Source organism: Photinus pyralis, unplaced genomic scaffold (genome assembly GCF_008802855.1).
Source record: "Photinus pyralis isolate 1611_PpyrPB1 unplaced genomic scaffold, Ppyr1.3 Ppyr1.4_LG5, whole genome shotgun sequence".
NCBI classification, from domain to species: Eukaryota; Metazoa; Arthropoda; class Insecta; order Coleoptera; family Lampyridae; genus Photinus; species Photinus pyralis.
Window position 1 is genome coordinate 43,172,673 of NW_022170596.1, and position 6,295 is coordinate 43,178,967.

Consider the following 6,295-nt stretch of genomic DNA (forward strand, 5'->3'; position numbering starts at 1 on the left):
GTTTGTTGTTTTTTTTCACTTTGATGATTTTGCCTCATTTGCGGCTTTTGCGGTTAGCACATGTGACTTTTCAAAGTCAAAAAATCCATGTAAATGAAAAACCAATACCACCACTTGATAAGAAATGAAAATTATATTAAATAGATATGTGGGAGCACTATTTTTGCATTTTCCAAAAGTTGCACGAAAAGTAGCCGTTTTGGCGCGGCCGCTGGCGGCGGTCTGGTTAGTCCTACAGATTTGGTTGTTACATGTGAAATGTATAAAATTTTGTGGACTACAATTTTGTATAGAATAGTTTTTCTTTTAAAACGTACCGTTTTGGAGTTATAGGGGAAAATGTAAAAATGCCGCAAATAATTTGCGGTTATTTGCGGCTCCCGCAGTTAGCTCACCGCTGGCGTGTTAACAAAGTGAAAATTTGGATTCAGCGGTTCAAAATACATATAAAATCGTTGAGAAAAAAACTTCGGGAATTTTTTCTTGAGAAAATCCTCATATGATTGGGCTACGTCGTGGTTTTTGCACTATACGTTCCCAAATTGTGCATAATCGTACCTAACAGATTTTCCAAGATTACTAAATCGCCTATTCTGAGTTAAATCAACGGCGTTCCAAGATGTGAGGCTTAAGTACTTGACTTGGAACACCAAGTTTTAATTTTTTTTTCAGATGAGATTATTTACTTGAGGCAGCTTACAAACAAAAAGTTCAAACATGTTATATGACTAACCAAACTGAATTATCACATCTGTGTTTTCGAAAGTATTTTTTGCAGAATCACATTCTTGATATTAAAAAGTGTTGTAAGTTGGATGCATTTACCGCGGTGAACTTTCCGGCGAAAAATTTTTCTTAAAGGTTTACTTGGAGCGAATTTTTTTAGGCGAATCTAACTTCTTTGAGAGTTTGCAAAAGGCGTGTTTAATAAACATGAAACCTAAAACCCCGAAAGCACTTATAAAATTCAAATTACCTACATATAATTGTCCTAATTAGCATATACACTCGATCTTGTCTAAACGTATAATTTTGTTGTTTATATTGGCTAATTAAACGCTCTAATTGTAGATACCCAATCAAGTAGGATTGATGAAAAAGTATGTCGTCACGAAAAAGTTCAAATTAAACGAAGTGGGGGTTTACGTGATAAAAGCACTCATAATTAAATTGTTGGATACGTGTTCGATTCACGTGTTTGGATAAGATAAATGAAAATACCTACCTACCGTATACATACATGCTATCTGTTAAGACCGTGTAATTAATAATCCTTCAACTACAAAAGGTTTTCAAACAATACTATAACTGTTTCGCCCCAACATCGATTAGTTTAATCAATGGCTGCAGACAGCGTCTGCAAATGTAAAATTCAACCTTATAAATCCAGCTGGATATAGACCATGCAACTGAGGCATATAGGCACATGAGATGCTTAAATTTTGAGAGTTGCTTAAAATGTCTTTCTGCGGATCACATTGAATTCCAGTATAAACGAAAGCAAGGCACGTAGAATGTAGCTAATAATTAGCAAACATAAAAATTGTTCTATAGGACGGTCCATGCAACGAAAGATTTGGTTAAAGAATTAAATGCCGCTTGTACAACTGTATTTCGAATACACTGCTATAATCCTCTTACAAAGTGTTTCCTGATTGTAATCCTCAACCCTTATTAGGCTTAGGCCACTTTACTCTTGAAATGATTTATCACTGTATACTTTATTAAGCACTTTATGGCTCTTGGCAATTTTAATCATTTCTGTTTGATTTACGCGTTTCAGACGAATGAAACTACCATTCGAATTTAAATTTGTTGTGTTTATCTTTGCTAATTCTACAACAATTTTTAGCCAAACATAGTTATAAATCTTTGATAGTATATACTAACGGAGCAGGTCAACTCGACGATGGTAAACTCGGCGATTCCAACTTGGCGATTCTAAGTCGGCGATAATAAACTGGGCGACGGTCAGCTCGGCGACGAAACACTCACAAAATTATTATGCTATCACTGTCATAGGCAATTAGATTACCTGAAGCATACATTTGGGGGTGTTTTTTCCACCCTGTAAAGAATCTTCGAAGTCATTTATCTTCCTGCAATCTCCTTGGGCGGTACAATTCTGATCCAGAATTTGCACTACAAGCGAAAATGATCAGTTCACTGGCGTTTGTTCCAGAACCGGATGTGGTTACTGCCATTGGTGAATTAGAGAATTATTTGCCAGATGAATTCGAACCAATTTTAGAATGGTTCAGCAATAATTATATCGGTCGGCTAACAAATAATGGGACCAGACTGCCACCAACCTTTCCATGGGCGGTTTGGTCCGTTTATTTTCGGACTTTAAATAGACGAGATAGAATAAATAATTTCGCCGAAGCATGTCATCGTAAGCTACAATTAGCCTTTGGTTCTGGGATTACTCATCCCCCATTATGAACATTCATAGAAAATGTAAGGAAGGTGCAGGCAGCATAATTATGATGTTGACTACGAAAGAGCAATAACAGTTATATAATTTCACGAAGTTGGCGTCACCGAGTTGACCGTCGCCGGGTTTACCATCGGAAGTTGACCATTGCCGAGCTGGTATCGCCGAGTTGACCATCGCCGAGTTGTCGCGTACCGTATACCAAATACCCCATTATTCCGGGAGGGGGTCACCCCAGAGTCTTGAGTCAGTGACTTACCTAATCCACTCTTCTTAAAATAAAATTCATTAAGGTGAATCCGCTGGATTAGATTCATGAACCGCCATGAAAAAATAAACCAACAGCGAACTGCACAGGAATTAGTCTAAACTTCAGATCGGGTATACCAAACAATGGAACGAAACTTGGAGTAATTCAAGACGTTATCCACCATTTAATAACAATATTCGTATCGATTTTTTGGTATATACGTGTAACGTTACAATATTTGTTATATCAGCCTCGGGCCACTTAGATATAAGAAGCGATCGCTTATTAAGGCTTTGTTGTCTTTATGGAAAGAAAAGTTATCATTTGATATTTTTCTGTTCTTTATACCAGATGTTATATGTAAGAAGAAAAATAAAACAAAATGTTGCGTGCACAGTTCACGATCACTGTGGTAAATAGAAAATTAGCTTTTTGTAAAATCATCCCTTGTGCTTTTAGCTTTAATTACTTGAATGATGTACCGTCGCGGTCACCCAACCAATACGCGATACACTGACAAAGTATAAGTAATTAAGCGTTATTGCTGCAGTATTTTGGCCAGCCTTTTGGTAGGTATATGATTAATAGTCTTTCATTTAAATTACATTGTACTTCAGGAAAAAATGAGATAGGTGCACATTATACAACCAAATCTGTAGTAAGTTGGCTCAATATTTATTTCAGTATAAAAATATGACTCGATAACCTTTAAATGTGCGTGCAAATATTGCATGCTTTTGACGTCGAGTGTAGGTAATTCGTTACACATAATACTGCGGCCATAAAAGTACGAGTTTGTACTTTTCTACTAATTCTCCAAAGTGCACTAAAAGAACAATTTTAGAGACGTCGATGCTTAGTCGATCTATAAATTTCTTTCTATATTGTTAAAGTTGCTATTTTAACATGCCTCTTCTTTTCCAAAACAGCACACGTACATACCTAAATGGAATGGATGCGAAATTAGTAAGCGTTGAACGTAAAAATAATAAGAACCTAATTTAATTTGGGACTAGGAAACGATGTGCACTGGTCACAACCTCCACTTTTAAATTTGGTCATAACGCCCATTTTTGTTACAACGTCCACAGCATATAAAAATATAAACTGGTGGACATTCTTCTGTACGTGTGTTTGAGACTGAACTGCTCCTAAACGACTGGACGGATTTTTATGAAATCTTTATGTGTCTCTATGTGTCCCTGAATGGTTTAGATTGGCCCCCATCGGAATATAAGTATTGTTCTTTAACTTTTTTTTCGTTGATTTCACACTCTGCTATTTCGCGTACCGATCGATGCATGCGCCAAGTCACTAACGTCGTATACTGTGCCGATGAGTTCATGTACGCATGGTTTCCGTTATCATATATATACATCAACGTAGGTCCGAAGTTGCGGGGGAAAAATCTATTTCACATGTAAAATTCTTTTAGTCGATAGTCGGAAAAATGGCATATTATTGTTTTGTTTATGTCATCACAAAGCATGTGATTTCCGTACTGTACGGGAATCTTAATTCCTGTACAGTACGGGAAAATATCTATATTCTTGTGAGCATGAAAAAATAAAAGAACAGTTATACACGCAAATGAATAGTTTATTGCCTATTAATATGTACATTAATAGTACAATTATTGCAGGTTCCAATCAAATTTGATAGTCCAGTCAATGTCGACTCTACTTCATAATTAATTGAAGAAGTGGACTCCGTATTTGTTTTGGAGATGGTGCTAGTAGAGACGCCAACATTGCTTGCACCCTTACACTGAATATGTGCGCCAGAAATTGAAGTAACTATTCTCTCTGCCACATCCATTTTATTTTTTAAGGATTCTTCTATATATCCTTCCGCCACATTCGACGATTTCCAACCGCCGTGACGTTTTAAAACAGTCAAATCTGCACCATTATCTACCAAAATTGTCGCAGATGTCCTTCGAAAACAATGTCCCGTGTAAAGGTTTGCATCGGACAGTTTCAAAAAGTTAGCAACGATTTGTGGAATGCTGGCAAATGTATGCACCCCCACTACTTGCTTAAATCCTTTACCATTATGGTATTTGAAGAAAAACCTATTGCAGTGAAAATTGGATGGTCGAACGGCTGCATATTTACGGTATGTTTCTAAATAAGTGTCGTTTACTATAAACGACCGTGGTTTATTGGTTTTGTTGCATGGAATCTTCACCAGTAGTTGTGAACCCAAATCCTCAATGTCCGTAAGCTTTATGTTACATAACTCCTCTCGCCGACAGGCGCCATAAATTCCGAAAATTACCACAACCTAAAAAAATTAAATTATAATCTTCAGGCCTTTCAATTAAAATCTTACTGTAGCCATGAGGTAAGTATCATCTGGAGCGTTCATCATAAATTCTCGGATTTGTTCGTTGGTGAAGACTTTCGACTTCTTTGCTTTGTAACCCACGGATTGCTTTTTCAAATATGCTCGCAGTTTGTTATATGAAGTGATGTCTACATTTTGCTTTAACATAAGAGTGGCCTTCAACATGGAGTAATTTGCCCAAAGTGTTGAGGGTTTCATCTTTTTCGACAAATCAAGAAAATATCCGAGTACCACATTTTCCGAAAACGAATAAGTTCCTTTACTTGATCTATATTCCATAAAACGTTGATAAGCATTTTCATACTTCCCCTCGATTTAGTTGGCAACAGATTAAGAGTAGCTTCATTGACTGCCTCCAAAACTTCAGGTGGTGTTCTACAAAATAAATCTTCATCAAAATTACCATCGATATCCATTTTATATTAATATTGCACATCAACTAATTATAAATTCACTCAAACGAAAAAATTTTCGATTTGTTTACGTCATGTCCATGGTAACGTTCAAACAATGCATGCTCGGAAAACAAACTTGATGTTTGCATTTATTAATTACTGTAAATAAAAAAAAGGCGCCGCCCGGGTTCGATCCTCGCCCCTATCGCATACAAGCCTAGACTAATGACATTAGACCAAATGACAATTGGTGAAAATTAAATTTAGTTTGAAATGGTATATTTGGTGTTTTAACTATTGGCTATCGACTAAAAAATAGTATGTACAACACGTAGGAAAAGTATATTCCTGGACTCTGATAGTTGTAAGCCTCGGCTAACGCCTCGGCTTACAATCACTATCATCGTCGAGGAATATGCAACTTTTCCTACTTGTCATACAATCTACTATATTTCATACTATCTAGTAATCGCCGCTTTCCCAGACTGATTTGAGTCTGGTAAATCGTATTTTACCAGACTGAAAATTTTTACCAGACTGGAAATTTTGCCTAGCAACCGCAACTGACATCCATCTAAACGTGATATTTGATTGATATTGATATTTGTCAAACTACTGTCAGATCAAAGAAATCAAGTGATCGACTTTTGCTTTTATTTTAATGTGTACCTACAACATTCTAATCAAAATGGTATTTTAATAGAAATAGAGCAGTATGAAATAAAATGTTTTACATTTTTTGTATGTTAAATCAGTTAACGTTACTCGTTTCGAAATTCCTGCCTCAGCTACGCTTCGGCAGTAAACATCTCACTCGTTAACGTAAACCTTGATTTACCATACTCATATGTAAATAACTATTAT